The sequence below is a fragment of the Pocillopora damicornis genome, chromosome 11 (genome assembly GCF_964200805.1).
Source record: "Pocillopora damicornis chromosome 11, jaPocDami1.2, whole genome shotgun sequence".
Classification (NCBI taxonomy): Eukaryota; Metazoa; Cnidaria; class Anthozoa; order Scleractinia; family Pocilloporidae; genus Pocillopora; species Pocillopora damicornis.
This window is the reverse complement of record NC_142680.1, coordinates 8,113,327-8,134,223: the sequence shown is the minus strand read 5'-3', so window position 1 is coordinate 8,134,223 and position 20,897 is coordinate 8,113,327. Positions and strand designations below refer to the sequence as shown.

The 20,897-nt window shown below is 37.4% G+C and overlaps 1 long non-coding RNA gene across 1 annotated transcript; it reads right to left on the bottom strand.

Annotated features, from left to right (window-relative positions):
• Nucleotides 1–2,023: 2,023 nt before the first annotated feature.
• LOC149037281 (uncharacterized) lies at nt 2,024–5,960 on the bottom strand. Its single transcript, XR_016180907.1, has 3 exons — nt 4,507–5,960; nt 3,915–3,981; nt 2,024–3,785 (listed from the first exon to the last, which is right to left on the bottom strand). It is a non-coding gene; the product is annotated as an uncharacterized LOC149037281 (long non-coding RNA).
• Between the last annotated feature and the right edge of the window lie 14,937 nt (nt 5,961–20,897).

The window sequence follows — 20,897 nt, the reverse complement described above, 5'->3', positions numbered from 1 at the left end:
TTGCGACAAGTTGCGACACGTCACACGGAGAACTCGCAGCGACAGTTCGTCACTGCAATCAGTCATAATAATTCCAATCAGTTTTGATTTTTGCGACGGGTGCCAACGATAAAGATCATCACACATAATCCAATATCACACATGGTGAATTGTCGCAGCAATTTGTCACCTTAAGTGTCCGGGCTCTTAATGATGACTCTCCAGCTCCAGGCCCATAGTAAAGAGATGGCGTACAGGATAAACCCTCAAAAGCCAGAAACTCTACCCTTAGAATAAATTATAATTTAATTTCATTCCAGTATATCTTCATTATTGTGAATTTTTGTAATAGACAACTTCATAACCTTAGAGATGAGGTTGTTTCTAGGAAGAAAATTTTAAATGAAAAAAAGCTACACGATCCATCCTGACAAAAAATATAAACGTACTTATGTACCAGTTAAATCGGCATTTTACTATCTTCCGTTCCCCGGGCTGGGGAATTTGAACCTCGCCTGTTTCATGTATTTCCAGCGTACTACGCGAATGTCGCTTACAAGCTGAAAACCCAGCAGCAGCACCGAAAGCTAATACGTGACTTTGCTAAATTCTCCAACATTCGCCGCTCACCAAAGAATTGTTCAATAAAGTTTCGGGCTTGTGTGGGGCATTCTAACTTAATTTTGACCCGGAGGGGGTGGGAAAAAAAGCCAATCTTCAAAAAAAGAGGAATGTCCAGAGGGAATGTTGAAGCCTCGAATTGATCAATTCTTTAACTGCATGCTGAGGCCCAAGGCGGAAAAAACTGTTTTAGTGCCACAGGACTATAGAGAACAACAATCACGTGAAAAAACCACCACTGATTTGTGCGCTTATCAAAAGGTCTAATCATCACTGTTTCGTTAAAGCAAACCCACGGAGACATTTAATGAGACCTTTAATTTTATTGTTCTTGCAAAACAAACGTAAAGACAAACATTTCACGGGTTTTTGTTCGCTTTTCTTTTTTTTTCTTGCGCAGTTGCCTGTGGAATTTATCAGAATATAATGCACCCGACGATGTCCGTTTTTGGTCACAACAGCCACAGTATTCAAAGTTAGCGCAGTTGATACGAGCAGTTTGTTGACGGTAGCTCTTGAGAATCAACAGCCCTATATCTGTAGCAATTCGTCGATTGAAGAACTTTCACTGATATATTTCCTTTACTCAGACAAAATCAAGGCGAAAATGAAATCGGTCCTCTTAATGTACACTGAAAGTGATGGTGCCAAAGCCGACAAGCTACAGGATTATTTACAAGGTAGGCTGCGAAAGGTAGCAGAATTGAGAAGTATCATTGACATTTTAGCAGAGAAGCAAGTTTTTATAAATGAACTTCGCGCCATTGACTGTGTCCTGTTAGTCGGGTCTCGCCAAGCTTCGTCCCTTATACAGAACAGACAGCAAGAAATCGACGAGAATTTCATCACTTTTGATGGAAAGGCTATACACGATGAATTCAGTTAAAATCAAGACCTTGTGGGAAAACTAGTTATTGTTTTCCTCACGGAAAGAACCAAGAATGACTGGATCCCATATGAAGGTTTTGATGAAAAGAGAGTGTTTAACCTACAGGGTGGCAAGATTCAGAAAGGCAATCCTACACTATACCAGCTAGAGTATACCATGAGACGAGTTTTTGGTGAGACTTTTTTGGATTGGTAAAAAAAAATCAGTTTTCTTTCCAATCTCAGCACTTGTTTAATGAATTGAGACACCATGGATAAATGATAATTCAGTGAGCAGTGAGAAAACAGTTAATCTTAACCAACGAAATATTCATTGTCTATACGGGATATCAAGAATCTTCTCTTTGCTGATCAGTTATTTGATGAATTGAAAAGGATGCTGATGATGGGATGCAATTCAGTTATGGAGGAAATATTAACCTTTGTGTGCTTTGTGTACTATTGTAAGCCACTAAGGCATTAAAAAAAAGTAATTAGTTTTATTGCATAGTTGTGTGTCATTAGGAATTTTCTATCGAAGCATTTTTCAAATAGAAAACAAAATATTGTATAATTTCGGCGTCAAAAAGTTTTAATTGACTGCTAGCCATGGTGTATGTAGGTACTTTAGTGAATAATTAAGGGAATAATTTATCTAAATTATATTCAAAACTATTTCAAGCTTTGAGCCGTTAGTAAATTGTGTCATTCTAACACGTATTAGATAGATTGAGGTGCTAGCTGAGAAAACACTAAATTGCAGACCTAGGAAACTGAGTAATTATTCACTGCTGTGTAAGCTAGTAAAATTAAATAAAAACTGCCTAATTTTCTTCATTAATTCAAATCGGAATTTCACGACGACGGTGGCGCAACGGCCGACGAAAATAAATCACAGGATAGCTTGTTTAACTGGCCCTGGGAGTAACTTAAACTTCTAAGCATCGAAATAGCCATTGCCTTGAATAATCCGGCACGACTATGTTAGAATTTTCAAATAAAATGGAGGAACCGTGCGGAGGATCCTTTGCGGAAAAATCGTTGTTTAATATCCAGAATGAATGGGTCAACATTTTGAACATTCAATAGAAGAATTCCTTTCGAAAGGATTGCAAATAAACAGACTGGTTACATGAAACCTACAGATTTTCAAGATAAATTTTCTGATCGTTAACCTTGCCAATTCCAAGTAGCGGCTGTGAGAACTTAAATCTGAGTAGGAAACTTCAAGGGAAGTAATAACCGAAAAAAAAAGGAGAAGATTTTCCTCTTCATCTCAACTTTTACGTTTAGAAACGGAAGCAAACATGAGACGCGTTCTTCTTGTTCCCCTTTGGTTTTGTGTAGGACTGTCCTTTTTCGCTCCTTGATTAAAAATCTAAACCAACAAACAAATGGATGCGACGAAGTAATTCCTTGTTCCTTTCTTAATTGTTAATGCAGAGCTGATTAAGGTAACAGAGTTGATGAAACACATTATTTTTTTGCCTCAACAATTAACCTCAATTTTGATCATTATTATAAGCTGCATGAAAATCAAATTAATAATCAGATTAGTAAATTTAATATGACAAAATTTCTGAAGAATCTTGAAAAACTGCAACAAAGATTCTTTCTGAGTAAAGATAACCCTCTGTGGAAAAATAATAATACTTTTAATAGCTATATCCATTAGCTGTTATCCTTTTTCTTAAAATACAATATTCCATCCAATAGTTCACCCGATTTGATGTTTCTCTTCTCACATACACAAATAGTTTAAATTTTAGTTTTCATTAAAAATCTATAAAATTCTCGCTACCTCAACCGACAGAAAAATAGCTTACCTTGAACAACTGACATTGTTTGTGGTTCATCCCAAATGACGTCAAAATGTGGTAAGAACAAAACATTAGCAGTGAAAAAGTAGTCATGCTTATCAATGTTGTTACTATTCCAATCAGCACTCTTCTTGCTATTGTTGTCAGTGAGATGGTATATGTTAACTTTCATCCAACTAACGTGGCACGTGTGTTCATCTGTTCTTGGCCTGATTACAGGTGCCGTATTCAATTTGGGTTATCAGTAGCCTAATGTGTCCTTCAAGTTCGCATACAACTGATCAATTTGATTTCATGATACTCTATCATGTCCATTGTACCGTTTTAACAAGCTTACATTCCGCATTATCTCGTCAAGGGGCTTTTAAAACAAGCTACAACTGACTACAAGTCGTATTCAAAACTGGAGTCGAAAATATCTCCATTATGCCATAATTTCTGACACCCTTTTATCTGCTTTCAGTCCTCATCTGCTTTATCGTCCTTCTCATCATATCCCTACAACAAAGAGTCGTACCGAAGAATAATTAAGACATAAGACAGGGAGATACGGGCGCCTGAATGAGAGACTGGGTGATAATATAAGTAAATAGAAGGAACAAATTTTAATGGGAGAACGATTCTTACCTGATGGCATTAAGCTTATCTTCCACTGACTCCCAAGGATTTCGATCTTCACTGAACTCAAGAAGTTCTGTAATGGAAATGGGGCAGAAAAAATGCAGTTTCTTTACTTGATCAAAAGGAAGCAGATTGGCCTGTAATGGCCACATGACCAACATTCCACATCATTATCAGCATCATCAAGGGTACGTGTAATATTCCTTGATCTATTGCCTATCCGTGAATAGAGAAATTTTTAATTGAGTGTCGAAAGTCATCCGAGATTGCATTGGTTTTGCTTTACTTCGCTCTGTAACTGGTCCAGAAAGCTCTCGCCACTTTCTCAACTGAATCGGATGCAAAACTCAAACCAATCACGACATGGTCGCCCGCGCTTAGCCTTTAATGGCATTTTCCTCTTTTCTGATTCGCCGTTGTGATTACTTTGGTTTTGGTTTAACCGCGTTCAATCGGAAGCGATTTATGAGCGTACTATGCTTGATATTTCTTTCGAGAAAATTAGGGGTATTTTGGTCCTCGAATATCCATATGATTTCTGATTCAATTTCGTTAAAATATTGTCACGTTCGTAATGCGAACTCAGAAAAATATATACCTATTGTCCTTGTATTGGTCATTCACTCCTATTCAGAATAAAGTTCAAGCAGCCTACAGCTACGCCAAACCTTCAGCAAGTTTCTTTTCACAGATCCAGTCTTCCTCTCTGTAATACTTCACACGCAAGTTCTGCACAAAAGGTATGTGAATATATGCAAAAAAAATTAATGCGGAATTAAATTTCTCAGGAAATACAAAACTGAACATACATTACACGCTTTTCAGCTGATTAAAATATCAAACGCAAAATTGGGTAATCATCTTTACAATTACTGGATTTTGCAAGTAGAAATTTAACACGTGAGAATCCGGTTTTTCTTGGGGTCCAATTAATCCAGTCTCGTGGACGCAAACTACCTGAACACGCGCAAGCACGAGCTCACTTACACGAAGAGACGTGATCGTGCACGTCAAGGCCTACTAAGCCTTGACGTGCGTTAGTCGTCCATTGAGTCAAATACAAAATATCGTCGCACACGAATCTGCAAAAGCTTTGTGAACAGTGCGACCAGCCTTTAATTAGTGTGCTATTGTTAGCTCCAGCGCACCTTGGGGACTGACATCACGCACCAAACCGTTTGATTGTCACAGCTGAAATCTGCAGTGCGACTCAAGTATTCCCAAAGCTAAAGTTGTTAACCAATCACAGCTGATAAGTTCGAGACTTGCAAATTGATATTCCGCTCGTTGATAAACTGGGTACTGTAAGTACATGTCGCGAAAGACAATAGCATTCTGCGCGATGTACTTCTTAAATACAAAATCTCTGTGCCTTGTGCGAGTGAGCTGCAAAATACGATCTACATCGTACTCCAGACGGGCGACTTTTTTGGCCTGAATGTAATCTGTGCTCATCTGTGCAATGAGTATGTTGAGAAAAAACACAATTACTGTCCCCATGAACGGCAGTATAAACAGAATGGAGACCCAGCTGCAAGAAAACAAGGATTCACAAAGCTTTGAACGGTATCAGCACACTGGAGGTTTCGGCCGATTGTAAGTTCGCCTCCACCATCTAAGTGAGTTCGCCTCCTGCGGTAAAATTATTTCGCACCCACCTTCACCAGTTCGTCCCCAAAATCGTTCGATTCGTTTCGTTAGAGCAGAACCACCAGATAAATAGCACGAACGGAGGAATTCATATTGTATAGCCTACGTTAATAGCCTAAGTATTGCATATAATACCATTGTGAAAGCTGGTTTTATTCATGAATACCTGGGTCGGATTACTCACTTGAAGCTTGAGTAATCCGTTGCAATGGGAACAACACATCTCCAAAGTCACTGAATGTAAAAAATAGTTATAAATACATATATATTTTTAAAAAAACGGAAAACAACGATGGTTCTCGATATTTCCCCGTCTAAATAATTAAAAATACATATATACAAATAATTGTACGTTGCGATAGGGGGAAAAAATAGAGAGACTATGCTTTCATTCCTACAAGCCTGTTTCGTGATAGCTCACTCATCAGGAGATTTTATTGAATGAACAATCACGAAACAGGCTTGTAGGGATGAAAGTATAGTCTCTGTTTTTTCCCCCTATCGCAACATATATCGCGCTCTACTCATAAGTGTCGAGCACCGTAAAACGGAAAAATTAATACGCAGACTTCCTACAAATAAATATATATACATATATATTTTCAAAAAACGGAAAGCAAAGATGGTTCTCGATATTTCCCCGTCGAGTAAACTAAACATAGTCATACTGTCAATTACACAGTATTTCTCCCATACCTTAACGAATGTTTACACTATAGGTAAGCAAACAGTACTATGCAATTTTGTCTAAAAAATAGGTCAAATTAAGCTCAAAGAGGAAGAAATGTGAATAGATGTAACAACCACATGCACCTTAATTCTTGGTTTTGATAGGATGAACGAAGAGTTAAAAATATAGCCCCACAGAAGGGAAGGAAGATCGCAACAAAATCTTGTCAAGTCTTGCTAAATGATCTTTGCAAGAGTTTTTGTGTATAATCCTGTAGTCCTGGAAAGATGAAAGTCTGATTAAGATTAATGAACTAGGCTTAATCTTAATCACAACTGACTAACTCCTTGGATAAGTATACTGTTGACAGCTGACGATTAATTATAATCTGGAATAATTAAAACCTCTGCTTTTGGGAAAAAAAAAAAAAAACGGGAAAGAAAGGCAAACGCTGTGCCTTACGATTGATAAATGGCTTCTAGATACTGATTACTGTAAAATTCATGGTGATGTTCCAGGAGAAATGAGAAAATCGTGAGAAAGAAGATAAACAAAATAGGGGAAAATACAAACAAAGGTGAAACGAAATTGCTACTGCTAGGAATCGATCCTTTGACCTCAGTAGCTCGCACCCACTTTGATTGGTTAATGTAGATTGTTGCAAAATGAAAATACTACGAACGTTTATTTTGTAACCGAAATTAAGCATGTTTTTAAAACTTTACAATTAAAGATTTTTATGTCACCTACCTCGTCACACATGAGAACTTAAATATTCTCAGGAAATTAAACAAGACAGCTAAAGAAGCGACCGTCCACTGAGCTTTGCTACCAGAGAACCGCAAGGGTATTATACACAGGATCAGCAACAGGCCTAACCAGTCAAACAGGGTCATCCACTCTGAGAAGTAGGAATACCTCTCTCTATGAAAATGAAGCCAAAAAGAGTAATCACTCCACTGGATCATTTCTGTTGCGAGAGCTTTATTCATGAACAAATTTTTTTATTTTTGTAATAAAAATGCTGAGTACATGTGGCACATTTGTCAAACCCATTGGCTCCCATGAGTGACCAGGAAAAAAATTCTCCTTGCAATGTCAATACAATATCAAGCAGGCAAGTGATAAAAATAAAGAAAAATATCACTAGGGGGAAAATTGTTTGTTGATTCAATACCAAATCTTCCAGTTAAAAGAAAGTGTTTTTCCAAAGGGGGAACTAGCAATCCAATTTTTTAATCATCTAACGTAAATAATTCTTAATGCATTTAGTTGTGTTCTCAGCACTAAAAATCACTTACATTCTCATTTGATTCATTTCTTCACACATGTAAAAGACAACCACAACAAGAGCGACAATCTCACAAAATCCACACAACAGGTCTGTCCCATTGCTGTACTGGGTGGGGTCTGGTTTGGTTTAACCGTACAGCAGAGAATATGACAAGAACAGCAAGAAGATGACATACAATGCCATCTGGAGGCTGAGTAAAAAAAAAGGTTCACATTGATAGCCTAAGTTTATAAGGAACAAGATTCCAACAGTGTAAAAATAATTAAAAATTGAACATGTTGAAGACCATTCAGGTTAGGTTATTACTAATAATTAAATAAGAATATTCTTTTTTCTATTAGAGGGATGAGAATTAATTTAGTTATGGTGCACTGCACCTGTGCATTTGGGTAAGTGATCTAAACTTACAAACATTGTCAGAAAGGTAAAAGTTATTCACCTGAGGAAAAAAATGTCTATAACTTATCCATTTTGTCTTAATCAACATTCTAACCACTGGATGTTGCAATGCCTCCTGCAACTGAAAGTCAGGCAGAATTCTAGGTTCAACTACAGTTAACAAAATCAATCATACAAACTTGGCTTCACCTGGTAAACAATTCCCTTCACTAATAAAACAGTCTCATTTAAGTCTGATTACTCATCCAAAAGCAAAAGGGAAAGACCTCATGTTACTGCCAAATATTTCAGAGCTTCTTTGATTTAGAATTTCTACTTTCCTGTGGCCGAGACAACAGATATTTTTACTCATGCACTGTAAGTGGTACAATCAAAGTTATAATCCTTTGCACTACTCTGTAGTTCTTTGTACTATCTAGTATAGTAATATTCACACATGTTCAGGAAAACTCTCCGTTCAGGCTAATAACTCATTGTGATAGCACCAAGATTTAAAGATACGACGCCAGCACTGTAAAATCCCTGACGCAGAAACAGAATTTAACCTTAATGTCTGAACACTTTCCTTCGATAAACTTTGTTTACTTCATTCTTTATTGTCGTAAGCATCATCATCGTAGCTATCATTTCTTAAAGCAACTTGGGATTAACCGATCAGCTTGTGAGTATAACGTGGTATCCTCACACTTCACATACGCTAACTTAAGATATACCTTATTGCTCTTTGCAATCATGTTTAAACATGACTTGTCTTCCCATTTGAAATATTTGTTTTCTGACTCATGGTCTGGTCCTGTCAACAAAACTTTCGGAGGTTGCCCTCCCTCATCACTATCCCAGATAGCATAATAAAAGCGATAGTTCAATGGATCTTCTGGGATGGTTTTCCAGACTCCTTCAATTCCTTCCTTTTCTTCTTGAGAGACACAATGGTCGTTCCGTTTTGGAAGGTAATGCCAGTGAGGGTTTAACATCTGGTCAAGCACAGCCACCACTGTGTTCTTTTAAGAAGGCAAAGAACATGAATAATTACTGATTATTCTCTTATTTTTTTAACATATGCAAAGTTCTGTTCTTGGTAATTGATAATCAACTATCAAGAATTGAACCGTCGTTGAGAAGAGCTTGACTTTTGCGTGACATTACTTTGCGTTATGTTTTTTTTTTTTGTAAGACAGAGTGGCAGCTGTCAAGTTATTTTACGATAAAAAAAAACCATGCGGTTCGCGCTGTCTGTTGTTAGGATTTAGGTTTTCGGGCATTGTTGAGTGTGTAGACCGTGTTTCGCTACAATATCTTTCATTTATTTTTTAATTAAATCGTTGTGTTATTCTGGAGTTCGTTTATGTCTTCACAACAACTGGGCATAAAAAAAGTCACACATCTGCATTTCATGAGAGTTTGAATCCAAAGAATAATGAATAAAGGCAACATTTAAGGGGTCATAAGTGTTTTCTTTCTGATAACAATGAAGGCATTATAGTTAACTTAGTTACTGTACGCTGTACATAATTAAACTAATGACCATCCTGCATAATTATAAACATTAAGTACTAGACTGTGTTTAAAGTTGAGACACATAATTTCCTAACTATAGATTGTCCCAAGATTCAAACTTCAAATAAGAGGTATGTAACGACAAGTGAAATGAACCAACATTTTCCGTGTCTACGTAACAACATTCTCAAAGTCATTAAAGGAAGAAAATGTTTTTCAATAAAAATGAAGCTCAATAAATTAGCATGTTAAGTTACTGTCCTTCTAAAAGTTGGTTCAAAGCTCTTCATGTGTAACCCACACTGTATATTGACAAAAATCATCCTGTTTTAGCAAATACTACTAAGGTAAACAAGGCAATTAATCTCATATTGAGCCACTGCAGACCCAAGTAAATGTTCCCCAAAACCCCACCATAGCATCATGCCAAATTGCAGTATCATGGTTGCGACATGATCACTATTATGTTTATGTTACATTTACGGACACAATGGAAGAGAATTAAGGGCTGCACACAGGTACCATCATCATTATGTAAACAGGTGGGAATACCACACCGAGAGTTAAATTGCAAATTGTATGCATACATTAATATCACTTTGCTTGTAACCAAAAAGAAGATTCTAGACTTTTCAACTAACTGTGATCGTTTGCATTATGTGAGTAATCTGTGTAGTAAGTCATAAACGAATCACTGCCAATAATTTGTTTCTTTTAAAAACAATCCACTCTTATCTACTTTTCATGCCACATCATCCTAATTAGATGTGATGCCACCCCATCACTCTTTCCTGTTGATGCCAGTTCAACTGGAAACATGGCTCTTTTGTGAGGTCTTAATTTACTTCGAGTAAATCCAACAAGCAGTGGAAGACATCGCTTCACAAGTGTTTCGGTAACACGTAAAAACCCAAGTTCTTCAGCATAGCGTAGTAACGTCTTCTCTGTTTTGTCTTTTTATCTCTAAATAACCCATATCTATTGCTTGAATTCAGTTCACTTTCTAACAGAACCCTCAAAAGTTGATTTACCTGTAAAAACATGACAGAATAACAGGCCTATAAAGCTGCATCTTAATGATGTTGACTACTAAGGAAACTACTTTACGTACTCCTTGTATGTCTTTTATGTACCCTTTCATTACATATTCATATAGGATGATACCACACTGTCAAATTGCAAAATATTTGACTGCAATCATTTAACATAATAATAACATACCAGCTTTTCGGGACCTGGAGGTTTGTTAGGTCTATCTTTGTAATGTGTTGATGCTGGCCACTGTTTCAGCATCACAAGAGCTGGATCTTCGCTGTCGAGTTCCCCACATTCCTTATAATTTTGAATCATTCTTTCAACTCGCACCTCATTCATTGCTCTGCTCCATGATAATCCTTCGTTCTGCTTTTCACGAACCTTCCGATTAACATTGCAGAGAGTTAGGTCAACGGCTCTGTTTTATTAGCAATAATCGCAGCATTCTAGGCATTAAACACAAGCAATATTCCTGGAAATGACACTATCGCTTGCCTCTCTTGGAGGCGCTGTTAAACTGCCTCATGCTTCATTAATTATTTATTGGTAACAAACCGTATTAGGGCCAAAATTACTCATACTTGTTCAAAACACGCTCTTTAGTATCCTTCAACAAAATATTTCAACCAACCGAAATAAATTGAAGTATTGATGCGAATTGAACAATCGAAGCGGTTGCTAAAATAAAATTACGGATAGTGAGTTACTACAATTACTTATTGTAGTAACTTGGTATGTAAAGAAACTGACCAACGAAAAATCAAAATAAAGGGAAAAATAGACACAAAGTTTAACGTTGTACGAGATCCGGTAACAAATGGATGGTTAAAGACAACGTAAAACGAAAGAGGAAAACGATCCGGCGCAATCAAAAGATCAGCTGAATGAATAAAATTTACGGTAAAGAACTCATACGAATAACAAAAACAAAGGAAAATTCTGTAAACAAAAAGGGAACAATATATCGATGAAAGCAGTGTTGGTAAAAACAACAGAACTCAATTTATGAGAACGCGACAAAAGGAAAAATACCAATTCCTAACGAATAACGTTAAATAATTTTGGCCGCAACGAACCACTTAACGATGCACATAATATCTATCCACCACTTGGAAACTTTTGACTAATGAAGGCCGCTCTTCACCTAAATCCAGAAGTCTCTTGATGTAGTGAATTCAACATCCAGCAGATCGTCGTGCTTATCACGTTCAGTTTGAGGACCTTGATATTCAAGTCTATTGCCATCGTCACCAAGCTGTAACAACTTTTCTTTTCCCATTTCTAAACAATTCATCTTCATCTAGCACATCTCGAGGATGTGTTCGTCACAATGCTATATTTTTGCAGCAAAAATCTGACGGATAATTTATCCCTCGAGCCTTATAGCAAGCTGCGCGAGCAAGCTTCTCGGCAACGTCGGGGAATTGTACGGGCTGACGCCGTTCAGTAAGTGCATAAAGAAACTGGGAGCGGAGCCATTGGCGAACACGTCCGCTTGCTAATACAGTGTATGTGTGTTTTGACAAGGGTATCCCCGTATCCAATTTCGGTGTCCCCTCTGGGGATATTCCAGAACGCTAACAGTGAACTAAACAGGAGACTGGGGCAAGTAGTAGGGCGTCTAATGTTGACTAATTGTGGACTTGTAAACTACCTTTTGAAATCAGAGAAATTACTTTCTTTAATTAAATAACTCCAGAAATGTCCGTCAGGATGGTACCTAAAGCAGGAGAACTATAAAAAGTCCTTTGAAGCGTTGAGAAAAAGAGCTATGAATCAGAAGAAATGGTTCAGTAGCTTCGCTCGTAAGAGTTATACCATATCACGAGTCAAGTTCGAATCCGAGTCATGTTAGAGTCACAAGTCAAGTTCGAGTCAAATCAAATTGTTTTCTTCTTTCCTGCCTTGATTTTTTTTTCCCGCTGTAATTGTTGTTTTTGTTTTGATTTTAATGAATTCTACATCCAGAAGATTCCCGCGGGTCACGCGGGGTCACTCAAAATACTCTGACAGCGCCCAAAACTCTGCATCTCAGGACTTAAAAAAATTACTGTCGCTGCCTTGTTAATATTTTGATAACACAGGATTTTGTAAATTCAAGACTTTACTCCAACCCTCTCTCGATCATCAGAACAATCTTTCCCTAGAGACCCAATGGCAAATAATTGGGCGAGAGCGAAATAATACTTTGAGGCGGGTGTTTACTTGATGGGTGTCACACCGCAACCGCTCTTTAATTATTCTCTCGCCCGCCTATTCAAAGGTTAGGATTAGCCAACAAAATCAATAAACTCTCCAAAATAGTTCACTTCCCAGGTGCCCTAGTCTAAAGTGGCGAGGCCTTCTTTTTAAGCTGCCTATACATGGCGTGGATAAAATTCCTCAAGGGTTGCCATTTTTCAGACATATTTCACATTCATCACACACGCAATTTTCACGCATTTGCTTCTAATAAATATTGCGGCCACTGAAAGTTTAAAATTTCTTTTCGGCGACAGGATCTGATGTCAGTGCAGATATTGATAGGCTGGTCTCCGTTTTTTCATCTCCTTCTCACTCCCTTTCCCACGTTCTCTCGAAGCTTTCCAAACTTCTTGTTGCTGATTACGCAAATCACATTCGGCTGCTTTTAAGGTCTCAAAACATAGTTCATTTACACCTTTTTTAGAGTTTCCGGCTGTAACTCGTTGATACTCTGATGCCAAGCCTAGAAGACGAAAATGAAATCCGTTATTGTCCTGAACACCGAGAGCGAAGGTAGTGAAGCTCATACACTGAAGAACTATTTACGGGGAAAGATGCTTACGTTAGCAGATTTGAGAGGTATCATTGATTTCTTAGCTGAGGACTTGGATTTTGAAAAGCAATTTCACCGTAGTGACTGCGTCCTATTGATTGGTTCACACCAAGCCTCGTCCCTCATTCAAAACAAGCAGCAAGAAACCGAAGGTGACTACATCACTTTTGATGGAAAGTTCATACATGAGCAGCTCACAAAAAACAAAGAGCTTGTTAGGGACAAACTCGTTATGGTTTTCTTGACGGAAAGAAACGAGAGTGATTGAATCCCAAATGGCTTAGATCAGAAAAGAATATTTGATCTGCATCACGAAAAAATTCACAAAGGAAATCCCGCCCTAACCCACCTTGAATATACCATAAGACGAGTACTGGGAGAGACAATGGTGGACTGGTGAAGAGACATAGTTTCGTCCTCTCACGGCAGAAGGCAGTTACCACTTATGCTTGTTGAGTTGGAACACTTGTTAAAAGTAATAGAAACTGCGAAGGAAAGTGTTTTGATAGTTCGATTGAGTTAGAGATAAATTAAGTGGTTCATTTTAGTCGACGAAATAGCATATCATGATTGAATTTATTTGTGATGAGAAATGTTCCTCAGTAAAAGCACCTATGAATGAAATGACATTTGTTTATTTAATAAAAAGAACAAGTTAATCTGAAAGTATTTAGTAAGTGATTATTATAACAAGTAAAACAAATTTATTGTCGTCGTGTGTTCTGATTGGATTGATATACAAAATAGCTTGCGATAATTTCATGCCAGAGAAATGTTAACTCATTCAAACATAATTAGTATGCACCAAGTAATTTAGTAAGTAAAGCATACCATTCTGGTTGTGTGTGATAAGCAGTTCCTTGCACTCCACGACTATTGGAAGAAGGATGCAAGAGAATATGAGTGTGGAGGAAAAAAAATTAAATTGTTAAGAAAATGTTACCTCTTGCTCTTTTTTGTTCGTTTAGTTTTGTTTTTGTTTTGTTTCTGCGACTAGTGTGCCACTTTTTGTTCGTACCACATTTTTGACAACATCTCGTGATCCACTACTGAGAAAACACGATGCCATGGAATCTATTTGTTAATTCTTTAATGGCTTCTACCGTGTTAGCTTAATAGCTCTACATAGTTTCTGCCGACAAATATATGCAGGATACATATATAGACGCATTAGTGAGAGAAGACTGCATTTCATCGGAACGACATGATGGTCTCAATGGGGTGGTGATTTTCACGGCTAACGTCTATGATTTTGGCCAATTTACGGCTAACGAATAATATCTTTCTACTGTTGTCACAAGCAATTTTTTTTGACGGTTATCTTACTTTGCGTCTAACGGTTAAAATTTGTCAATTTTTACGCCTATCGGCTAAATTATTTTGGCTGTTTTGCCCCTAACGGTTAACCCCATTGAGACCCTCTTAATAAGGACTGACAGAGCAGATATACAGGAATTGCTCGTGGTAGGAGTTTTGCTTCCTCTTATTAGTGATAGTGAAGGCGATGCACACCCACAAACCCCTGAACAAAATAGCATATGTAACTCGTGATGCAAATGACAATTCGTAGCGGCAGTTTAAGTAAGTAAACGCCACAAAGGAAGTCCTTATCCACTTATCTTTTGTAAAGAAAGGAAGTCTTAAATGATCGGGAGCAGGCAAGTGTTCTTAAGACAAATTTCACTCATTTCACGACATTTAAATAGCAGGAGGTACGAAACAATTGCCTATTAAAAGCAAAATGATAGGGATGACACAGAATCCGTCCAAAATTGGTAATTGCCGGATTTTGGATTGTATCCGGCCAGGAGGCTTTATACTATATTTAAATTACCATGTCAAGTAATGACTACGATGGCTCCCGCACATTTCTGGCAAAGATCATGTTCGACAACACGCGAGCCAGCCAAACACACTAAACATCGCCCAATACAGTTAAATTATGTTCTGACGGTGCAATTTGCAACAGTTATTCTTTATTTAATTATATACCATGAAGGTTATTGTAATCACCCTAAGTGAAGCACTTACCACCGCTGTTACTTTACTTCAACTCTTCCATTTAAAACCGTTCTTTACGGCTGAATGACTGGTTAATGAAAAAACCGGAAAAAATTAGTCTATGGAATTAGATCCTCTATAAGATAAAACAATTTCCCATCATTTCCTCTTGATCCTCTTCAAGTTGCATACGCTCTTTTTTATTATTATTATTATTTATTTTTTTTTTTTTATAAGAACCCCTTTTATGAGAACTTTCAGGCTGAAAAAAACTAAAATTTTAAGAACATAATTGTAACATCCCCAAGCTGAGAGTCAGATAGGAACGACTTCATTTTGCCCATTTTTTTGCGTGAGAAGAATAAATAAAGGTAAAAGAAATATGGGCTTGTGGTCTTCCGTGAGGACAACTAACTAAAATAATTAGAGACATTTCTGAGATTAGCTAATTGAGATATTACAACACACAACTTTAAGAACATATTAGGAACGTTTTCAGACTCAATCGCAGTTTAAATAAGAACGGTCAGCCTCAACCCCATAAAAAAATAGTGTATCTGTGGACAGTAAATAGCTCAGAGGTATGTTATTAAATTTCTGTTTTGATAAAGTAAACAGTACGTATTTCTATATGCGCGATTTCCAGCGATTCACTTCATTACATTTAAATTTGTTTTTCTACTGAGTCGTGTTCAAGGGTTTTGAACACGTACGACTAAATACTTAAAAGACAGATTTTCCTAGCATGCAGGAACAATATCTGCTCTTAATCACCCTCCCCTCTCGGGTTATAGAGTTTCAAAAGAATCTGCTCATTTAATTAGTCAAAACGTATTTAGAGGGAGTTTACTTGCCGTGTAAATGAAGTCACATAAGTGGGCCTGCCAGGTTCAGAGGATATTTAAAGAAAAAAGGGTGAAAATCAAAAATTAGCCCTTGATGATTGAAAAAGCCGCTAGCCTCTCTAAATTACTCATGGTAATGGCTATGATGTTTTAGAAGTAACTTAAAGTGTTTGACAGAATAAATATCAAAGAGCATTGCGTAATATGTGTGACAGAAGTGTTTTTCTCTTGAGGGTGATGATAAGTGCTGGTCAAGCCACGAACTCGACAAAAATATGAGGTCGTGTGCGCATTTTAAATGAGGAAATGCTTCTGAGGAAATCGTAAAGTCAATATTCTTGGGCAATGTAAGTTTTAACGGACATTCAAAGAGAGGTTGACGTTAAAAAGAAATATCTTTTATTGCAAATGCAGAAATCCAGGATAAAAGAGGAAACGATCGCTCCTTAACGGCAAAATGATGGCGACTGAAAAGTTAACAGTAACTGGCACATAACCAAAATCATTTGAAGAACTGATATGTTCCCCATCATTTGCAGATGGCTTAAAACAACACGCATCTTATCTTTCAACAGTCAACTTTCTCCTTTCCCTAACAGCATTTCTTGGGAATTCTCTTATCCTTGTTGCCCTTCATAAGGAATCTTTCCTTCATCCACCATCCAAACTCTTGTATCGCTGTCTGGCAACAACTGATCTTTTGATTGGACTTGCTACACAGCCACTCTATACCATTCATTGGATTTCTTTAGTTCGCGAAGATTGGGTTCTCTGCCGATTTGCTTTCGATACAGCCTTTATATTAGGCTATCAATTAGGTATAGTATCTTTGTTGACGTTGACGGCCATTGGCGTGGACAGACTTCTTGCGCTGTTGTTGGGGCTACGATACAGACAAACTGTAACTTTAAAGCGCATTTATATCATTGTAGCCACCTTTTGAGTTGTTTCTGGTGTCGGTGCCTTACTCTTCATTCTAGATTATCGTCTAACATTTTGGTATAGTTGTGCGGTCATAATATCATGTTTGATTATCTCATTCGCTTCCTACACGAAGATTTTCTATAGTCTTTGTCATCGTCGCATTCAAACGCAAGATCGTGTTCAACAGCAACCGAGGGCATTAAATGCACTGAACATCGCACGATACAAAAAGGCAGTGTACAGTGCACTGTGGGTGCAGTTAGCATTAGTTATTTGTTATGTCCCATATATTGTAGTGGCAATTTTAATAACTTCAAGTGAAACCTATCCGTCACAATTAATCGTCAGTTCGCGAATAGTGCTTGTTTTCGTCTTCTTTATTCGTCTTTAAACCCGTTTCTTTATTGCTGGAAGATTAGCGAAGTAAGGCAAGCAGTAATAGAAACAATTAGACAAGCACTTTGCTGTCCATGCAGTTGATTCCTCTTCTCTCTAAGTATATATTTTTCTGATATTTTCGAAGACAGTATGTAAAATTGTGGCTGTAAGTGGAGGAGGAACTGGTTTGTCCTGGGATGAGAAGAATCAAGGAAACTCAACTGAACTTGCAAGAGGTGCCACAGTAACGTCTCTCTTCTCTTTTGAAAAACTGAAGGACAGAAGACAAAAAACTGAAAACATTAATGATTCGTTTTATGGTGGTACCACATGAAATGGAAGAGCGATTCATACTTAAAAAAAATGTGTCCTCTATGGACACAAAAGAGAGCTTTCTTTTCCGTATCTTCATCGAATTCCAAGTTTTGAAGAGTTGTGACAATGGACCAGTTTACTTCTTTTTTTTTTTTTTTTGCAGCTCAACTATTGTCTTACGAGTTTTGTCACAACTCTAGTTTTAGGTTTCATTTCGCTATGTTATTTAAAGTAAATAACGCTAATTGATAAAATGAACGTGGATGTTTTTGTTGCTTTTAAAAGCTATGGAAGTGAGTGGGTGAAATAAATTTGGCCATTGGCGGCTTTTACAGGTTTCTCTTGTATGATCGGTCATCTTTTCCACAAATTCATTTACATTTTAAGGAGAAAAAACAAAAGATAATGAGAAATACAGTCAGTATTCAAGAAGATTCAGTATAAAGAAAAAAATTAATGCTCACCGCACAGTATGTTACCAAAATGTCGCAAATTGTGTGCGAATTATAATCAGTATTTTAATATCTATGACCTCCGAGCCATTACCATCCGTAAGTTTCATTTTTTTTCTCTTTGCCAAACTGTGTTTGAAAGCTTAACCGGAGGTTAGTAACCCAAAAACATGAAATTGTTATAAAATAGGGTAGATCAAGAAAAAGGGTTTTTATCGATGATATAATGACGAAAGAAATTTTTTCTTTCGAGCTGTCAAAGAACAGGTCTACAATTTTATTAATGTTTACACTCGAAACTAAATCCTCTCTTATTTGCAGTTGAATCGAATTTTACCGACTTATTTAAACAGCAATTGTTCAGTGATAAGCAGCAGCCTTTTTGAGGAGCTTAATTCAGAGAGATGGCCCCGACAAAGGTCCTCGAAAAAATATTTAAGCTTGAGGTGACCAAGTAACTCTGTAAGAATTGATATCACTCTTTGATGGTTAATGTCGTTTCCTGATACAATGTACAGTGAAAGTCACGAGGGGTCTTTGAAAGTATAAAAATGGAAAAGTGTCACAAGAATTGATAATTTTTAAAGAAGTATTTCCTATTATGAGCGATGACTAATGCAAGGCAAACTTTCCAGCTTAAATTACGCGCATTACAAATGTGCTAAATGCTATTGGGAACACTTGATAAAAATGGAAATAGGCAGGAACCGTTTTCCCAAACGACTGTTCGCTGTAATTGCAGTTAACTTCCAGAAAAATAATACAGAATGAAGGCAATAACAAATATAACAGGAGGAGAGAAGCTCACTATGACCTTTAAAGAACTGGTATTTTCCCCGGCGCTGGTGAGTGGATTACAGTGATACATACTTTAATTTTCAACAGCCAATTTTCTTCTTTCCCTCAAGCCATCTCTTAGGAATTCTCTCATCATTGTTGCTTTTAACAAGGAATCTTCCCTTCATCCGTCATCCAGACTCTTCTAGCTGATCTGTTAGCTTTTTTGTAGTCCATCCTTTTACAGCTAATTTTGATCATGAGGTGTTGAATCTCGGATATAACTTTACGATATACTTGCGACATCAGACTGGATGTCTGTGTCTTCCTTTCAAATGAAATCTCTCACGAGTGTTCTCTATGGATAAGTGAGTCTTAAGAAGTCAGTTTTAGAAGCATTAATACGAATAGGAACTACATGAGTATCTAACTCTAAGCATAGCTTGTCTGATTGTCTGCTTTACCATTCGTCAGAGTTCACTAATCCTCTAATAATTACTTGGCGGATTTAACGTCGAGTTAAAATAAAGTAAGGTCATTTCCATTCGCATAGTACTGGCTAAATGCGACTGATGATGAGCGATGATTATTGCTACCTGAACAAATGGTACAATACATATAAAGCAACTGATGCAAACTGTACCCACAGTACACTGTACACTGTCCTTCTGTATTGCACCATATTCAGTGTATTTGCTTGGCAAGGCTGCGGTTGAACATGATCTTGTACATTAGTGTGATGTTGAATGAAAACATGGAAAATCTTTGTGTGCGAGGCGATAGAGATTGTTATTTTGAGAGGTGGACCTGTACTGCCTCACCAAAAGGGTATTTGAGGATCTAAAACAAAGAATAAAGCAGGGACAAGAATAACAACTCAAAAGGCGGCTATAATGATATATGTGCGCTTCAAAGTTACAGTTTGTGTACTCTGCCCCAACTGCATTGCGGTAAGTCTGTCTACATTTATGACTGTCATCGCCAATAGAGACACTCCATATAATGCATAACTGTTCATGCGGGCCTTGAGATAAGTCCTTCGCGCCGCTGACCAAGAATTCAACGTTCGTGAACAAAAACATCCATAAATAGCTTAGAGAGTATGTGCAGCAAGACCAACCCACAGATGAGATGTTGTCGGACAAAGATATAAGAGTTTAGACTGCGAATGGAGGGAAAATTCCTAGTGAAATAGATTGATTGTTGTCGTAATCCACCTGAACAAGCGGCATAACAGTTCTTCAAATTGTTTAGTTCGCATTCCAAGTCTGTGTCCGTGGAGTATACGAGTCGTTTCATTTACTCCGGCAAAATGTTCCGATCGTGATTTGAATAAATACAACTGCTATTCAAGATCAATGCATGCATCGCCATCGAACTCTACACTCTTCTCATATTCAATAACATTTAGCTTTTTCTCGAAAAGCCACGAAGAGATTACAACTATAAACATGAAATCATGAACAACTCGAATGATCTAGCCTTAAGGACAGCAAAGTGCTTGTCTGATTGTCTGCTTCACTGCTTGTCTAATTTCACTAACCTTCCAGCCACAGAGAAACGGATTTAACGTGGAGTTTAAGCAAACTAAGGTACTTACCACTCCCCGCACGATCACGAAGTGTGATGAATATGTTTTACTATTTCTGATCACAATTTCCACCATATATACCGTATGGCAAATAAAGAACGAGTGAGGCTAAATAATAAAGTTCAATGTATTTCTTTGGCTCGGATGTTTTTGAACATGATCTTGTACTTGAGCGTGACGATGACGAAAATTTCGTATACGGAGTGATTTAGATTACTCGGCAAGATGGAACACCTTTGCGGCTACATCATGAGGTTATACGGTGATCTAAACTGTGTAATAACCGACACTATATGAAATCCAAAATAGAGCTACAATGATGTACGTGCGTTTTAGAGTTACATCTTGCCTGTATCTTTGACTT